This window comes from Miniopterus schreibersii (genome assembly GCF_964146895.1).
Source record: "Miniopterus schreibersii genome assembly, chromosome: 1".
Classification (NCBI taxonomy): domain Eukaryota; kingdom Metazoa; phylum Chordata; class Mammalia; order Chiroptera; family Miniopteridae; genus Miniopterus; species Miniopterus schreibersii.
Genome location: NC_138101.1, coordinates 117,641,175 through 117,660,040, shown reverse-complemented (window position 1 = coordinate 117,660,040; position 18,866 = coordinate 117,641,175). Strand labels below are relative to the sequence as shown.

At 40.1% G+C, this 18,866-nt stretch overlaps 2 pseudogenes across 2 annotated transcripts; one reads left to right on the top strand and one right to left on the bottom strand.

Annotated features, from left to right (window-relative positions):
* Positions 1-3,370: 3,370 nt before the first annotated feature.
* On the top strand, positions 3,371-4,487 carry LOC308547408 (eukaryotic translation initiation factor 3 subunit E pseudogene; annotated as a pseudogene). Its single transcript has 2 exons — positions 3,371-4,084; positions 4,310-4,487. The product of its transcript is annotated as a eukaryotic translation initiation factor 3 subunit E pseudogene (transcript).
* A 12,762-nt stretch (positions 4,488-17,249) lies between these two features.
* Positions 17,250-18,361, bottom strand: LOC308547353 (aurora kinase A pseudogene; annotated as a pseudogene). The gene has a single exon. The product of its transcript is annotated as an aurora kinase A pseudogene (transcript).
* Between the last annotated feature and the right edge of the window lie 505 nt (positions 18,362-18,866).

Here is an 18,866-nt window from a genome sequence, read left to right as displayed (position 1 = left end):
AGTAGGAATTAGAGATCTACAAAGGTATAAGGGTGAGGGATTTTAGATCATGTAGTTAGAAAAAGCCTCCCTGAGGATATGACTTTAGCTGAGAAATGAGAACAAGACAGTCATGTGAAGCTCAACGTCATATGTTTAATAACAAAGCAATAGAAGCAGTACCATAAAATCCAGACTATCACTTTTGTTATTTTCAATACTGTCTGGGAAATGCTAGCAAATGCAATTGGACAAGAAGAAAAAAGCTGTAAATATGAGATAGGAGGGCAAATTATAATTTTCAGTGATGTGTATCTGGAAAATAAAAAAATTCTTAAAAGTATTCAGTAAGGGGACCAATTACAAGTTTAATATGCAAACATCAATAGCTTTGTTGCATAGGAAATAAAATAGTGATTTAATTTACTCTGGCAATAAAATCACAGATTCGACTTTTCAGTAAACAGTATTGGGAAATCCGGATATTCACATGCAAAATAATGAAATTGGACCCGTTTTACACTAACAAAAATTAAATTGAGATGGATTAAAAACTCAAATGTAAGACCTGAAACTTGCAAAACTCCTAGGAAAAAGCACAGGGGAAAAGCTCCTTGATATTGGTCTTGATTTTCTTGGTATGACACCAAAACCACAAGCAGCAAAAGCAAGAATCAGTAATTGGAACTACATCAAACTAAAAAGCTGCTGCACAGCAAAATAAAAAGGCAACCTGTGGAGTGGGAGAAAATATTTACAAATCATATATTTGACAAGAACTTAATATTTAAAATATATGAGGAACTCGTACAGCTCAGCAAAAAGAGTCATTAAAAAATGAGCAGAGGATTTGAATAGACATTTTTCCAAAGAAAACATACAAATGACCAACGAGAGTACATGAAAAGGTGCTCAACATCACTAATCATCAAGGAAATGCAAATTAAAACCACAATGAGATATCACCTCACACTTATTAGAATGGGTATTATCAAAAAGAATTGTTGGTGAGGATGTGGAAAAGGAACCCTTGTGCACTGTTCGTGGGAATGTAAATTGGTACAGCCACTATGAAAAAAGTATGAAGGTACCTCAGAAAATTAAAAATGAAATATATGATTCAGTGATCTCACTTTGGGTGTCTAAAGGAAATGAAATCACTGTTTTGGGATATCTGCATCCTCAAGTGCATTGCAGCATTATTTGCAATAGCCAAAATATGGAAAGAACCTAAGTGTCTGTCAGTAGATCAATGGATAAAGAAAATGTGTATATGTGTACAATGGAATATTATTAAGCCATTAAAAATAAGGAAATCCTGCCATTTGTGACAACATGGATGAAACTTGAAGACATTATGCTAGTGAAATAAGTTAGAGAAAGACAAATACTGTATGATTTCACTTACATATGCAATATAAAGCTGAACTCAGAAACAGAATGGTGGTTGCCAGGGTTCTAGCAGTTGGGATGAAAGGCTACAAACCAGTTATAAGATGAATAAGTTCTGAGGATCTAATACACAGTATGGTAACTATAGTTAATATTATAGTGTATACTGGAAAGGTGTACTAAGAGTAAATGTTATAACTACAAAAAAATATGTAAAGTGATGGGTGTATTAACTCACTGTAATTTTGAAATACGTACACACATCAAATTGTGTTGTACACCTTAACCTTCACATTGTTATATGTCAATTTTTTCTCAAAGCTGAAAAAAAGACAGGGTCTATGTGAAAATATAATTTAAAGCTTTTCTGTGAGATATAGAATATAGATTAAATAGAAAACATTCTTTTTAAAAATTTATCTTTATTGAAAATATTACAAAGGTCCCCCTTTTCCCCCCATTGATCCCCTCCCCCCTGCACCCCTCCCCCCAGGCCTTCACCACAGTATTGTCTGTGTCCATGGGTTATGGATATAAGTTCTTGAGTTAATCTCACCCCACCCTCACCCACACCCCCTGCCTTCCCTCTGAGATTGATCAGTCTGTTCCATGCTTCTGTGTCTCTGGATCTATTTTGTTCCTCCGTTTTTTTGTTCATTAGATTCCACGTATGAGTAAGACCATGTGATACTTGTCTTTGTCTGACTGGCTTATTTTACTTAGCATAATACTCTCCCAAGTCCCACCATGCTGTCTCAAAAGGTAAGGGATCCTTCGTTTTTGCAGCTGCATAGTATTCTGTGGTGTAAATGTCTGAAAAGATGCTTGATATGATTTCAGTCTTCTTGAACTTGTGGAGACTTTTGTGTCCTAACGTGTGGTCTATCTTTGAGAATGTCCCGTGTGCACTTGAGGAGAATGCATATTCTGCAGCTCTGGGGTGAAATGTTCTGTAAATGTCAATTAAATCCATCTGATCTAGTGTGTCATTTAGAATCACTGTTTCCGTGTTGATTTTTTGTCTGGAAAATCTATCCAGTAAAGTCAGTGGGGTGTTAAAGTCCCCTACTGTGACTGTATTGCTGTTGCTCTCCTTTAAAGTCCTCCAGAAGTTTTGTTTGTTTGTTTGTTTTTGTTGTTTTCAGCCTGTGTGAGTCTTTTGCTCTGAGGTGGATCTCTTGTTGGCAGCATACACATAAACAAATACACAGAGAGGCATATACATAAAATATATTTTGAATAATCATAAGAAACCGTTAATAGTGGCTGACACTTAAGAGAATGGGAGTGAAGGAAAAGAGACTTATTTTCATTTAATATGATTCTGTATGCTTTGAGTTTTCTGCTGTGGTTTTCAGTGGTGTGCTGGAGCCAAGCTCAGAAGTGGTTGTGCAGTTGTGCACATTTATTCCCAACTCTGTGTCTAGTGATCTTGCATTGATAGCTTGAAACTGGCCATGGGGGTAATATTCCAGTAAAAAAATGGGCTAATCCTCAAATCAGGCATCATTCCCACAAAAGCTTTTGTTAAATATCAGCGTACCTCTGCATATGCTACTAGTATAATAACAGTAAAAAGAAAAAAAATTAAGAAAGCCATGGACAAATCCTCAGGCCCCAATCTCCTATGTACTGGAGATGGACAGGGCTGAAAGGAAAGGCAGTAGGCAAGTGAACTCTGCCAGGCCCTTCTCAACCAGGACTGGCCTCATGAGGAAGTGAAGAGGCTGCACCCTGCAAAATATGACTTCCAAACGCTCTTCTTCACTCGGTTACCTTGGAGAAATCTCACAGCAGGCCTGGAGAAAAAGGCTGCAGGTCAGTGGGACCAGAGTCTTGCTCACATAATGCCCTTCCCTGGCCTTTGTGTGACTCTGTGGTATTTCCAATTTCACGAAGGAATTGCAGACATTTTAAACATTTATTTTAGCTAAATATATGTCAAGAACTTTTTAGGTGACTGGAGTGATTAACTTCAGAAACAATGGCTCTCCTTTTCCTTGGCAAGATGGCAGAGTACGACTTGACTACTTACTTTGCGTGCTTTTTGGATCAGCATCTAGTCTTTCTGTTGCTTGAGTTTCTCTCTGTAAAGGAGATATATAATGAAAAAGAATTATTACAAGGAAGACTGGATCTTCTTTGTGATACCAACATGGTATAGACATTGGTATGGATGTATACAAAAACCTTTATTCTGATGATATTCCTCATGCTTTGAGAAAAAAAAAGAACCACAGTTGTTGCACAACTGAAACAGTTTCGGGCAGAAACAGAGCCAATTGTGAAGATGTTTGAAGGTCCAGAAACTACAAGGTAAATGCAGTCAACCTGGGATGGTCCAATACTGTTTGACTACCTAGCAGACAAGCATGGTTTTAGGCAAGAATATTTAGATACAGGTATGCAAAATTCCAGTATGAATGTGGGAATTTCTATGGAGCAGCAGAATATCTTTATTTCTTTAGAGTGTTGGTTCCAGCAATGGATAGAAATGCTTTGAGTTCACTCTGGGAACAACTGACTTCGGAAATCTTAATGCAGAATTGGGATGCAGCCATGGAAGACCTTACGTGGTTAAAAGAGACCATAGGTGGTAATTCTGTGAATTCTCCACTGCAGTCTCTTCAGCGGTGAACATGGCTCATTCACTGGTCTCTCTTCAACCACTCGGAAGGTGCAATAAAATTTTTTATTTCTTTTACCAGCCACAGTATCATTTTTTTAAAAGATTTTTAAATTGGTTTTTTAATGAGAGAGGAAGGGGAAGGAGGGAGGGAGAGAGAAACCAATGTGAAAGTGAAACATCAATCAGCTCCTGCATGCCCCTCTGCCAGGGATCAAGCCCAGAACCCTGGCCTGTGACCTGACCAGGAATCAAGCAGGCAACCTTTATGTGCTCCAGATGGTGCCCAACCAGTTGAGCCATGCCAGCCAGGGCAGCCACAGTACCTTGATGCAATTCAGATGATGTGTTCACATATTCTTTGCTATTTGACTACAGCAGTCATAAAAAAGATGTTCAAAAATGCCAGCAGGTACTAAAAGATCTAGTCAAAGTTACTCAACAGAAATCTTACATATACAAAGACCCAGTTACAGAGTTTCTTCTGTAACAACCAGAAGAGAGTGAAACTTCTCAAAAACTAACCAACTCAACTCCCAGGGCCAACTCCAAGTCTTTGCTGTAGGCCAGTGGTAATGTCTTGGCAGCCACTCATCCTGAAGACCCCTTGCCTGCATCTTCTCTCTCTCAAATAATCACTCATGTTGATCATAGTATGAAGTCTTCTATTAACGCTGTGTGCAATTTACCATATTTTGATTGGTTGGAGCCACTGAGCTAATCAAGCAAGGAAAAATTACTTACCTCCAAGAAGGTCTGATGGTACCCTTGAGGTTGATGACTGGAATCCAGTCCCACATCAGTCAACTTGCCCATAAGCGATACTCAGCCCCTAGAAGGAACGGGTATGTAGGGTCCATATTTCTGAGTTTGGGTATTTGACATTTGGGCTATGTCTAACCTCCTTCCTCACACATCCCAGTGGTTCTTGTGACTTTATTTTGAAAACTCAAACATACAAAAAGTTGAAAGACCTGTACAATGAACACCTGTATACTTCCTATCTAGATTCAGTCATTAACAGTGCCAAATTCCTGCCACCCTGCCTCTCTTTTCCCAAACCATTTGAACACCAGTTGCAAACATTATGGCACTTACCCCCACTCACTTTAGTGTGACTCTCCTAAGAATAAGATTATTATCCTACAAAATCACAACACAACAAAAACAAGTACAATCTGATGCAATTTGGTGGTTAAGGAAAAATTAAGAGAAATATGTATGTGGAGGGCAAAGCAGGGCTGATTTGGCTTCCTATTGTATAATTGGGCTTCTAGAATCATTTTTTACAAACATACCTGAAAGTTTTACAATGAGCATATTCTTTTGCAGTCAGAAAAACAAAACAAAGTGTTTGAAGCTGCATCAGGACCAGTAATTCTCAGCAGTGTGTGACCACTTGGCTCTTTGTAGGTCTGGAACATCTCTCTGCTGACAGTGACACCAGGTCTCAGTTTTGGGATACATTCAGCCTGACCATTCAAATTGGGAGAAGCTCCCCAAGAAAACTTAGAGATAGGGCAAGAGGGGAATGGTTACATTTAAAAAATGTGTGTTAAAACTGTGAGTAGCCCCTGAAGAGAGATGAAGGGGGAAAATGATGGAGAACTTATTTTAATGACACTTCTTGCGCACTGGCTCAGGAGTCTGACCTACTGAATTCAAACTCGGGTTCTGTCTCTTCGGAGCTGACTTACTCCGGACAATCCACTTGATCTGGAGAAGGCTCAGTTTTGTTCTATCATATGTAGGAAGGCTGGGAGGGATAAATGTGACGATGCATGACAAGCCTTTAGCACGGTGCCTGACATGCAAGTGTGTGCGCTATGTTGGCTATTGTTAAGATTATTCATTTTTCTCCAGGATTGAGTCACTCTTGACTTTATCCTTTTTTTTAAAAAATTATTTACTGACTTGAGAGAGAAAGGGAGGAAGTGAGAGAGAAACATCAATTTGTTTTTCCACCCATCCATGCAACCCGCTAGTTGACTCCTGTATGTGCCCTAAAAGGGGCTCTAACCCAAACCTTGGCATATCAGGACGGCACTCCAGCCAGCTGAGCTACTCGGCCAGGGCTGACTTTATCCTTTTGAAAACCTTTTCTGCCTCTACTCTGTTTGGCCTCTTTTCCAGAGCTACCTGTGTGTTGGGTAAACAGTGGATTCCTTTGCAGGGTTAGGTAGGTGAACAGCATTATGTGTTCAGAGGCTTCTGCATCAACCCAGGCCTTAGAGAGCCTGTCTGGTAGTACAAGTGACTTGGGCAAGGTCCTGATTTTTTGTTCAGAAAATAGTGGCCCAAAACCACCCTGGAATGAACTGTGGCTGGAGATATTCCAGGCTGACAATGTTGGTACAGGCCTACTTAGTTCTGATCTTTACTTTTTCAGTGAGATCACAGAGGAAAACAAAAGGAAGCAGAATTCAGCTGGAAGAAAGCAAATCTGCTAAATAGAACAGCATTCCTCTCTTTTCCAAATGGACAGAGAATCTGAGTTAGATTTAGCAGTTAACACTTGAGGATATTTCTCTTGAACCAGGAATCTGTGTACGCATGTGCTTTGCTCTCTGTTGTATCTTCATTTATGCCATCCTACAATTAGAAAGCATGGAGAGATTGATCAAAATTATCTAGTCATTTTTGTACAAGTGACTGCTTCATGTGCTACATTTCTCTACCTTTCAGCTTTCCTTTCCAGGCCAGCCCATCTACACAGCCAGGACATTAGACTTATTCACATGGGGCAGCTACCAACCAAGCCCCTGGTGCCGAACAATGGTAGTGAGCCTCAGAAATACTGAACCGTCTTGTAATGGCAAATACAGCTATCCTTCCTGGGCTGAAAAGGCAGATACTGTCCAGTAATTTATTAAGTACCTACTATGTATAAGCTGATTGCACAAAATTGTCTGTATAACCAGTGCAACGGCCTGTGGGGTAATTGTCATTCACCTGCCCAAGTAGTAATTGGGTGGTTGGGAGTTAAACCGAAGTCTTTGAACCAGACCAAGCTGCTCACCGCACTATGCCTTCTCTGAAGAGATCACATCCAGGGAATCCTTGCCCACCTTTCTTCTATTTTGGCTTAAACCAGTGATGCCAGTTTAATTTCAGCTGTGCGGTAATCTCTGAGATTCAGACATACCTGGAAATTACCAGGAAGGGGTGTGTTCACCAGGGACTCTTGGGAGTCATGGAGCACCAGCAGAGTGGCTTCATTGCCTAAGTGACAAGTTGTGACATCTGTTGATAAAGAGACTTTTTCTTTTTTTTTGTTCTTTCATGCAACAAATATTAATTGAGCCTCTACTCATGTGCCATAAAACATCCTCGATACTTGGAATACATCAGAGAACAAAAAATCCCCTGCCCCAAGGAACATGCATGCTTGCATGGGGAGACAGACAATAAATGATTAACATCATAGATAAGTACATTACATAGTGAGTTAGAAGGTGATAAGTAATGTGAATAAAAAAGAGCAGAATAAGAAAATCCAGATATGTGTCAGTGGTGGGAGAACTGATTGCCATTTTGAATAGATGATCAGGGTCAACATTGTCAAGTGGTGACATGGAAGCCAAGACTTGAAGGAAATGAATGAGTTGGCCACATCAAGAAGAAGAATAACTAGAGCAAAGGCCCCAGGTTAGAGCATGCCTAGTGTCTGGTGGGTGGAGAGATCAGCAGGGGACTGGCAGGATATGAGTGTAGGTAGATGGGTGACGTGGTCCAAGTCACATGGGCTTTGCAGGCGTCGTAACAACTTTGGCTTTTACTCTGAGTAAAATGGTCCCATTGGAGGGTGACCTACATTTTAAAAGGCTTCGTGTGTATGTATGTATATGTATATGGAGGGAGTGGGCTGTGTGTGGAGAATGGACTGAATGGGGGTGGTGGTGAGGAGAGAAGCAGGGATACCTTTTAAAAGGCCGCTGCAATAATCCAGGTGTGAGATGTTCAGGGCTTGGACCAGGCTGTGGCCCCTGTAGTCGTGACAAAGGTAGGATTTCGAGAAGATTGTGAGGGCTGCCTGGTAGCATTGCCTAGTGAATTGGATGTATGATGTGAGAGAAAGAGAAGACAAGGATGACCCTGAGGTTTTTGGAAGAATAAAGTTGCCAATGAGTGAGATGGGGAGATTGCCCCAATTCTTTATAGCATACGGTAGAGCTTTGGGACATTGGGGCTGTGAATAAGTGTCACTTTTGGCACCTTGCAGCACTGGGGGTGATGGGAGGAAGCATCTATGTGGGGGCCCAGTCATCCAGTAGAAGGACCCCATTTCCACTGTTCAGTCCCAGTAGACCTGAAGTGACTTAAAGAAGCAGAGTGTTTCTGCTCCACCCCCTACAGCCCCTTACAGGCTCTGCCTATGGCTCTGGAGACTCCATATAAAACCTGAGGTTGTGTCCTCAAAACTGCCTCTGCAGCTGGGGAGCTGCCTACTCACCTGTCCTGTGAGTAAAAGAGCCAGTCTCTTGGATGGATATGGTATTAGAGTTCTTCACACTGAAGTTAAGGTCTAGACATCCATTCGGGGCAGAGAAGGCACCATGGCTGCTACTAAAGGCTTCTTATCCCATATGGTGCACCAAGAAGTAAAACATGGGATTAGTGTTCACAACATACCGGACTTCCCTCTTTCTCCTGCCCCCCCATCATTCAACCTTCGCCATAACTTCTGCCCCTCACAGCTCTGTAAAGCCAGAGTCATCGAGGCAGGTGTTGTTGGGGGAAGAATGGTAGCCCACATGCCACAAGCTCAGAATTGCTAATGGAAAGGAAGGCAGGGGTGACAAATTAGCTGAAAGTTGCTAGTGTCCTGTCCTTGTCAGACCCTTACCAGACAGTATGGCATCAAGCATTGGACTCTGCAAATCGGAAGTGATGCCCAGAGCTAGAGGAGAGGTCACAGGACAGCTACAGTGGTGACAACTGGAATGATTAATGTAATGAAAAGGTTTGGGTCATGTATTTCAATGGTCTTCAAATACATCAAGGGGTGGTGGTGCTTATCTGTTCTTGACCTCAACTAAGGATGATCCACGGAGAAATGCAATTTAAAAATTCTGTAGAATTTGACAAAGGAAAACTTTCCAGGTAGATAATGAAGGTCCCTAAGCCCCAGAGGGGATGCAGAGGGCAGTAGAATCTCCTTGGGACAACCTCAAGGCCAGGCCTGGTTTGAATGTGGCCTGTTGAATGGAAGGCCCTCCCACTAGTTTGGGGTGTGTGTGTGTGTGTGTGTGTGTGTGTGTCTACAATCTAAGTTAAAGAAATGGGTTCAGGGGACAGAAAAGAATGTGGAGACCAACAGGCAGCCGAGCAATCCATGTTTAGTGTGCGAGGTAGCAAAATGCGTCTCAACACTGACACCTTCTGTTAACTAAAGGAGAAGTGAAAATATTACTTTTATGATGATACCATAAGTATAAACTATAAGTATAAACTAATATTTTCATCTGTGACCCTTGAGCAGAACTGTTGTTGAGGTCATTTCTTCCAGAGGCACAGCCCATGACAGGCTTGTAGGCACCTGATCAAATACTAGCCTGGGCTCAGCAACAGTTATGAGCTGTGAAATCCTCACTCTAGCAGACCCTTCATTAATGTCAGATGAGGTCTGCTTAAGCAAAGCTACAGGATAAGGTCTTGAGAAGGTTTATTTATCTAGAAAGCTGAATCAAGGTTGAATCTCAAACCAAAAAATAACTATGTAGGTTGGATTTAGGAAAAATACCATTACAGTATTCAGAGCCTTAGTGTGGCATCTCCTCATTTAAAACTTATTTAGAATGATGGTGTTTAAGATTTTTAAACTTTGCAAAAACCTACTATACTTTATGGCCTTCATTCACCAACCTTCCAGAAAACTGTATCAAAGCAAGCATGTACCTTTTGTGTTGGAGAGTTGCCTTCTGCACTTTCTCCTATAGCCCAAGGACCCTGCCTGGAGAACCTTTGGCTCCTTGGAGTTTGGGGCAGGACTCTGCAATAAGTTTGCAGAGCATTAGTCATTCTTTGAGATCTCCTCCCTTGTTGAAGCAAGATTTAAAAAGTCAGAAACCCCTGGCCGGTGTGGCTCGGTTGGAGCGTCATCTCATGCACCAGAAGGTTGCAGGTTCAATCCCCAGTCAAGGTGCGTACAGCAGGCAGGCAATCCAAGTCTCTCTCTCACATCAATGTTTCTTTCTCTTTCTCTCACTCTCACTCTCTTTCTCTGTCTCCCTTTCTTTCCTTGCCCCCCTTCATCCCTCTCTAAAAATCAATAAAAAAAGATTTCTAAAAAAGTCAGAAATATGCAAACTATAGAATAGGATGAGCTATGCTAGGAATCTAGACTCTAAATTAAAAGTTTGTACTCTGTATATTTCTCTATATTGCTTTAGCTGCATTTCATAAATTATGATATATTGTATTTTTATCATTTAGTTTGAAATATTTTCTAATTTTCCTTACAAATTTATTTTGACCCATAGATTGTTCAGAAGTGTGTTTTTTTTCAAATATTTGGGATTTTCCTAGTTATCTTATTGTTATTGATTTCCAATTTAATTCCATTGTAGTCAGAGAACATACTTTGTATGCTTTTAATATTTAAAAATTTATTAAGACTTTTTTATAGCCCATCATATAATCTATCCTGATAGATGTACCTTATGTAACTTGAAGAGAGTATGTATTCTGTCCTTGTCAGGTTTAGTGTTCTTAAAAGGTGGTTGATAGAGTTCACATCTTCCGTGTCTTTCCTGATCTTTGCTTACTTGTTCTATCAGTTGCTAAGAGAGGGTTGTCAACATCTCTGATTATAGCTGTGGAAATGGCTTTTTCTCTCTTTAATTATATCAATATTTGCTTCATGTATTTTGAACCTCTTTTATTAGACACATGCACATTTATGGTTGTATGTGTTCCAGATATTTAGATCATTTTAATCATAATAAAATCTTCTTCTTTGTCTCTGGGAATACTTTTTTTATACACGTCTCTATTTTAACGTTTAAAAGAATCACACACTCATTCTGACAGCTTTACCAGGTGTGGCTGGCTACCCAATAAGTTACACACATACTCAGCTGCTTTTGGAAGGTTACCGCACAGCTCCTGAACTGATGTAGTCAGGGCAAAGGGGCCACTCTGCCCACACTAGAATCTGAGTTCACCTTCCACAAGGATGCCTTACTCCAAACGGGCTGCGGGGCAGCTGTGCTTGAACCTTGCCTCCAGGTGATGAAATCAGTGAAGTTAGCATGATTCTCGCAGCTACTTTCATGTTTATTGAAGTGGAACTTTCTCAAAGAGGAAGATGAGGTACTTCCTGCTCAGTAAAAATATAAATAAATAAATAAATAAATAAATAAATAAATAAATAAAATAAATTTCCTGTAGCATTTTAGATTGCAAGCAGGCAGTCGCCAGTAAGATAATGTCAGGAGCCTGTTTCTGACCAACTATACAGCAGCCTTGGTTCATGGCTTTCTCCTCCTGCCAGAGTTTTAAGATTGCTTGCTAATTGATTCTTTTTTTCTTTTTGTTTATCTTATTTTAAGTTTCTTTATCTTTATTGTTGAGAATATTACAGATATCCCCTTTTAATTCCCGTTTATCCCCTCCACCCCACATCTGTCCCACTCCCAGGCCTTCCCCACACCAATGTCTATGTCCATGGGTGCTTATAAACATATAAGTTCTTTGATTAATCTCTCCCCACCCACTCCCCACTCCCCGCCTTTCCTCTGAGATCCCTCAGTCTGTCCCATGCTTCTGTGTCTCTGGATCCACTTTGTTCATCAGTTAATTTTGTTCATTGCATTCTACATATAAGTGAGATCATGTGGTACTTGTCTTTCTCTGACTGGCTTATTTCACTTAGCATAATACTTTCCAGTTCCCTCCATGTTGTGCCAAAGGCTAAAAGATCCTTCTTTTTTACAGCTGCATAGTATTCCACGGTGTAAATGTGCCACAGCTTTTTTATCCACTCATCTACTGATGGGCACTTGGAATGTTTCCAGATCTTAGCTATTGTAAACTGTGCTGCTATGAACATAGGGGTGCATAAGTTCTTTGTGATTGGTGTTCCGGGTTCCTTAGGATATATTCCCAGAAGCGGGATCACTGGGTCAAATGGCAGGTCAATTTTAAATCTTTTGAGGAAACTCCATACTGCTTTCCATAGTGGCTGCCCCAGTCTGCATTCCCATCAGCAGTGTACTAGGGATCCCTTTTCTCCACCAGCACTTGTAGTTCATTGACTTGTTGATGGGAGCCATTCTGACAGGTGTGAAGTGATACCTCATTGTGGTTTTAATTTGCATCTCTCTGATGATTAGCGATGTTGAGCATTTTTCATATGTCTCTTAGCCATTTGTATATCCTCTTTGAAGAAGTGTCTATTTAGGTCCTTTGCCCATTTTTAAATTGGATTGCTTGTCTTGCTTTTGTTAAGCTGTATGAGTTCCTTATATATTTTGGATATTAACCCTTTATCCAATGTGTCGTTGGCAAATATGTTCTCCCATACAGTGGGCTCCCTTTTCATTTTGTTGATGGTTTCTTTTGCTGTGCAGAAGCTTTTTATTTTGATGCAGTCCTATTTGTTTATTTTATCCTTAGTTTCTCTTTCCCTATGAGATGTATCAGCAAACATATTGCTATAAGAGATGTCTGAGATTTTGTTGCCTATGTTTTCCTCTAGGATTTTTATGGTTTCATGTCTTACATTTAAGTCTTTTATCCATTTTGAATTTACTTTTGTGTATGGTGTAAGTTGGTGGTCTAGTTTCATTTTTGTGCATGTACCTGTCCAATTTTCCCAGCACCATTTATTGAAAAGACTGTCTTTACTCCATTGTATGTTCTTGCCTCCTTTGTCAAATATTAATTGACCATAATGGAGTGGGTCAATTTCTGGGTTCTTTGTTCTGTTCCACTGATCTATGCCTGTTCTTGTGCCAGTACCAGGGTGTTTTGATCACAGTGGCTTTGTAGTGTAACTTGATATCTGGTACTGTGATCCCTCCAACTTTGTTGTTCTTTCTCAAGATAGCTGTGGCTATTCAGGGTGTTTTTTGGTTCCATATAAATTTTAGAAGTGTTCTTGATCTGTGAAATATGCCACTGGTATTTTAATAGGGATTGCATTGAATTTATAGATGGCTTTGGGTAGTATGGACATTTTAATGATGTTAGTTCGTCCAATCCATGAACATGGTATATTTTCCCATTTGTTTATATCTTCCTCTATTTCTTTTTTCAGTGTCCTGTAGTTTTCTGAGTAAAGGTCTTTCACATCTTTGGTTAAGTTTATTCCTAGGTATCTTATTTTTTTAGTTGCAATGGTAAATGGGATTGTTTTTTTAGTTTCTCTTTCTGAGAGTTCATTATTGGTGTATAAAAATGCCATTGATTTCTGGGTGTTAATTTTGTATCTGCTACCTTGCTGAATTCGTTTATTTATTCTAGTAGTTTTTTGGTGGAACCTTTAGAGCTCTCTATGTACAATATCATGTCATCTGCAAATAATGACAGTTTTGTTTCCTCCTTTCCAATTTGGATGCCTTTTGTGTTTTCTTCTTTCAGATCTCTGTGGCGAGGACTTCCAGTACTATGTTGAATAAGAGTGGTAAAAGTGGACAACCCTGTCTTGTTCCTGTTCTTAGGGAAAATGGTTTTAGTTTTTGCCCACTGAGTATGATGCTGGCTGTAGGTTTGTCATGTATGGCCTTCATTATGTTGAGGTATGATCCCTCTATTCCCACTTTGCTGAGAGTTTTTATCAAAATGGATGCTGGATTTTATCAAATGCTTTTTCTGCATCTGTTTATATGATCATGTGATTTTTGTTTTTTAACTTATTTATGTGATGTATCATGTTTGTTGATTTGCAAATATTGTACCAGCCTTGCATCCCTGGAATAAATCCCACTTGGTCATGGTGTATGATCTTTTTAATATATTGCTGGATCCGATTTGCTAATATTTTGTTGAAAATTTTAGCATCTATGTTCATCAGAGATATTGGCCTGTAATTCTTTTTCTTTGTAGTGTCTTTATCTGGCTTTGGAATTAATTAACAAATTCTTCTTCAAAAAAAAATCCAAGAGGAAGGAACACTTCCAAACTCTTTTTACAAGGATAGGTGTTAATTCTTCTTTGAATGTTTGGTAAAACTCCCCTGTGAAGCCATCTGGGCCAGGGCTTTTGTGTGCTGAGAGCCCTTTGATTACTGCTTCAACTTTGTCAGCAGTTATTGGCTTATTTAGGCTTTCTGACTTTTCCTGATTGAGTTTTGGAAGGTTGCATTTTTCTAGGAATTTATCCATTTCATCCAGGTTGTCGAGTTTGATGGCATATAGTTGATCATAGTATTTTCTTACAATCCTTTGTATTTCTGTTGGGTCAGTTGTTATTTCACTTCTTTCGTCTCTGATTTTGTTTATTTGGTTCCTCTCTCTTTGTTTCTTGATGAGTCTGGCTAAAGGTTCATCAATGTTGTTTATCTTTTCAAATAACCAGCTCTTGGTTTCATTGATCTTTTGTATTGATTTTTTTTTTGGTCTCTATGTCATTTATTTCTTCTCTGATCTTTATTATTCCTTTCCTTCTACTTACTCTGGGCTTCTCTTGTTCTCTTTCTAAGTTTTTAAGTTGTAGGGTTAGAGAGTTGTAAGGTTAGAAGTTTTTCTTGTTTTTTAAGGTAGGCTTGTAGTGCTATGAACTTCCCTCTCAGGACTGCTTTCATTGTGTCCCATAGATTTGGAGCTGTTGTGTGTTCATTTTCATTTGTTTCCGAGAAGTTTTTTATTTCTTTCTTGATCTCTTTGGTAACCCATTCATTGTTTAAAAACATGCTCTTCAATCTCCGTGTGTTTAAATGTCTTTTAGTGTTTTTTATTGTAGTTGATTTCTAATTTTATGCCACTGTGGTCCAAGAAGATGCTTGATATGCTTTCAATCTTCTTGAACTTGTGGAAACTTGTTTTGTGTCCTAACATGTGGTCTATCTTTGAGAATGTCCTGTATGCACTTGAGAATAATGTATATTCTGCAGCTTTGGGGTAGAATGTTCTGTAAATGTCAATTAAATCCATCTGATCTAGCCCTTTGCGGTCGTTTGTCTACTCTCAGCCACCAAATATTTTTTACCGTTCTGGTCGTATGTCTGCTCTCAGCCACCACAGCAAGGAACCGTACGAATCTTAACTCTATTCATTCATGTATCAGTTCATAATTTCTCTTGTTTATCCTTCATAATCTTGCATGTTATGTATCACTGCTCTTTCAATGGAAATTAATTCCGACCAGTACGACACCCATGTCCAAATTTAATACGACCGCAAAGGGTTAGTGTGTCATTTAGGGTCACTGTTTCCTTGTTGATTTTTTGTCTGGCAGACCTATCCAGTGAAGTCAGTGGGGTGTTAAAGTCCCCGAGTATGACTGTATTGCTGACAATCTCTCCCTTAAAGTCCTCTAGAAGGTTTTTTATAAATTTAGGTGCTCCTATATTTGGGTGCATATATGTTTATCAGGGTTATATCCTCTTGTTGGATTGTTCCCTTTAGTATTATGTAATGACCTTTCTTGTCTCTCATTATGGTCTTCATTTTGAAGTCTATTTTGTCTGATATGAGTATTGCTACCCTAGCTTTTTTTTTTTTTTCCTTTTGCCTGGAAAAAATTTTTCCATCCCTTCACTCTCATCCTGTGTGAGTCTTTTGTTCTGAGGTGTGTCTCTTATGGACAGCATATATTTGGGTCGTGTTTCCTTATCCATTAGCCACCCTATATCTTTTTATTGGGGCATTTAATCCATTTACATTTAAGTTTATTATTGAAAGATACTTATCTACTGCCATTTTGTTTCTTTATACCTATGTTTCTCATTCTCTTTATTTCTACTTCTAATTATAGTAGTCCCTTTAACATTTCCTATAATGCTGGTTCTGTAGTGATAAAGTCTTTTAGCCTCTTTTTGTCTGGGAAGCTCTTTATGTCACCATCCAGCTTGATTGATAATCCGGCTGGATAGAGTAGTCTTGGACTACTCTAGAGTAGTCAGGATCAAGATTTCTGCTATGTCATTCTTCATTTCTGACTGGTAATTTTTCATAGTTTCCATATCTTTTTTCATGCTGTTGAGCATCATTACAATCAGTATTCTGAACTCTGTATCTGAAAGATTGCTTATCTCCATTTCATTTGGCTCTTTTTCTGAAGACTCTCTTGTTCTTTCATTTGGGCTTATTTTTTGGTCTTTCCATTTTGGCTACTTTTTTGGGTTTGTTTTTAATGTTAGGTAGATCTGTTAGGACCCTCAGTCTTTTTGAAGGTTCTCTGGTACAGGCCAATTTCAGACATAGTTTGTGACTGGCCCTGAGTACCCTGTTTGGGGCTATTAACAACACTAGGCTTGAGGTCGCCACTGCTGGGGCTGGGTGCGTTTGGACAGGACCAAAATGCACACCAAAGTCTGCTTTTCTAAGGCCTGGGTCCCAAAGCAGATCAGGCAAAGACTCAAAGCACCCTGAGGTCTGCTTCTGCCAGCAGACTGATTAATCTGATTCTCTTAATAAGCCTCAGGCTGTAGAAACTCCTCTGGGCAGGGTGGGAGGCTTTCCAGCAGGGTGGGGCAATTGCTTTCCCCCACTCAGGCAAATGCCGAAAATTCGAAGCCAAAGATGTCCCCCACAGTGTGGGGGAATGAATCCAGAAGGGTATCCCCTGATCTCACTCTCCAGAGCCACAACCCCAGACTCTCCCCACATAGCTCTAGTCTACTCCATCCCCCCTCCGCCAGAGCCCAAGGTAAGTGGCTGCACACAAAACTTTGTGCACTGGCTCTTTAAGAAGGTCCCTGCAGTTCCAACTGCCCCTCCCTGTCAGACAGAAACCCAGCTGCTTTTCACAGCCAGGTGTTATGCGGGCACCTTTCTCAGTTCTGGTGCTCTTGGCTGGAAAGCCCAGCCTGGGGTTTAGGCCCCAGAATCCTCAGTGGGAACCCCCCATAGCCGAGAGATCCCTCCAGACCTTTGGCTGCTGCCTGGGGGAGCCCAGCCAGCCCTCTCATGTCTGCACTTCCTACCAGTCTGTGCAGTCTCCACTTTTCCTCCTTGGTTATGAGGGTCCTCTCCAGCTCGTCTTCGGTTGGTTTTCAGGATGGTTTTTCTGTGTTTTAGTTGTAAATCCAGATTGGTTCTGGGAGAGCGTCAGTGTAGCTTCCACTCAGTCTGCCATCTTGGATCTCCTACATCTCTTTGGTTTTTTGGCTACTTGATGCTTTTGAAGGATTTGCTGTGAGCAGGAGGTGTTTGAGTACTTCTTTCAGGGTGGCATAAAGTCCCTGGCTCCCTCTGGTACAAAGTCAGGGAATGTTAATTCAAGTCATGATATTTTTTTATATACTCTTGGTATATGCTTGCCTCAAAAGGAGGCTTCCCAACTAAAAATTCATAGCAAAAGACTCCAAGGCTCCAGAGATCCACCTTTTCATTGTGCATTCAACCTTCAGTTATCTCAGGGGGAAGGAGTCCAGGGTGCCACAGAAGGTGGTTCTCTTGGAGGATGGGGCATGTACGGACCACCCAAAATCTTCAATCTTATGCTCTCCAACTGATCCACGGAGCAGATTCTCTGGCTTAATATCTCTCTGAATAACTTTTTGAATGACAGTAAGACAGGGCATTTGACAATTCTGTGATATAAATAGTTCTCTGCTCATCAAACGTGGACAGCTTCTGAAGTTCTCTATAGGCAGCTCCAAGAGGTACATGTTCTAGAAGTAGGTGAACTCTGGCAGCATCATTGAAATAACCATACAATCTAAGAATATTTGGACACCTAAAGTGGTATTGTATTTCTACTTCTCTTCTTAGCTGATGCTCAATTCTTGCTTTCTCTAATTAACCTTTAAATAAGACTCTCAGGATAAACTTGCTTTGTTTTTCTCTCACTTTACATTACCAAACTTTCCTTTACCCAGATGGTGACTAATTTCAAAATCTTTTTTTTTTTTATTCTTTGTTTTTTTGTTTGATGCCAGTTGCTTTTCAGAATTATTTCCAGTGGCTGGGGCTGCTCACTCGTTTGGGTATTATTCAGTGGCCTGGAGGTAGGATGAGGGACACTGGTTGCCTGCAATTGCTTTTGCTTCAGACTCTGAACCGGTTTATGGCTGGAGGCAAGAACTGTCTGGGAGAAATTTGAAGTACACAAGGCCCACTGAACCTGGCCACTAATTGCAGATAATGGATGCCAAGAAGGTAATTGCTGAGTCACCAGAACATGTTTTGGACCGTGACCAGGCGGAATTGTAGTCTTAACAGGCCCTGAAATATAGTTTTCTTTAGATTTATCCATAATGTCTGTTGGCCCCAGCCTCCGACCCAAGGCCCTGAGTCTTCCCAAGAGCCGATCTCTGAGAATCCTTTTTATCTTGACACCTATTTTATCTGGTATTAATATAGCCACTCCAGTCTTCTTATGCTTAATGTTTGAATAGTGTACCTTTTTCCATCTATTTTCTATCAATGTGTTTCCAGATCTTGGCTGCTGTAAATAATACTAGGGTGCATATATTCTTTCAAATTGGTGTTTCAGGGTTCTTAGGATATATTCCCAGAAGTGAGATCGCTAGGTTAATAGGCAGTTCTACTTTAAATTTTTTGAAGAAACTCCATATTGTTTTCCATAGTGGCTGCACCAGTCTGCATTCCCACTAACCGTGCAGGTTCCCTTTTCTATGCATCCTCACCAGCACTTATTGTTTGTAGATTTATTGATGATAGCAACTCCGGCAGGTATGAGGCGATATCTCACTGTGGTTTTAATTTGAATCTCTGATGAGTAGTCACATTGAGCATTT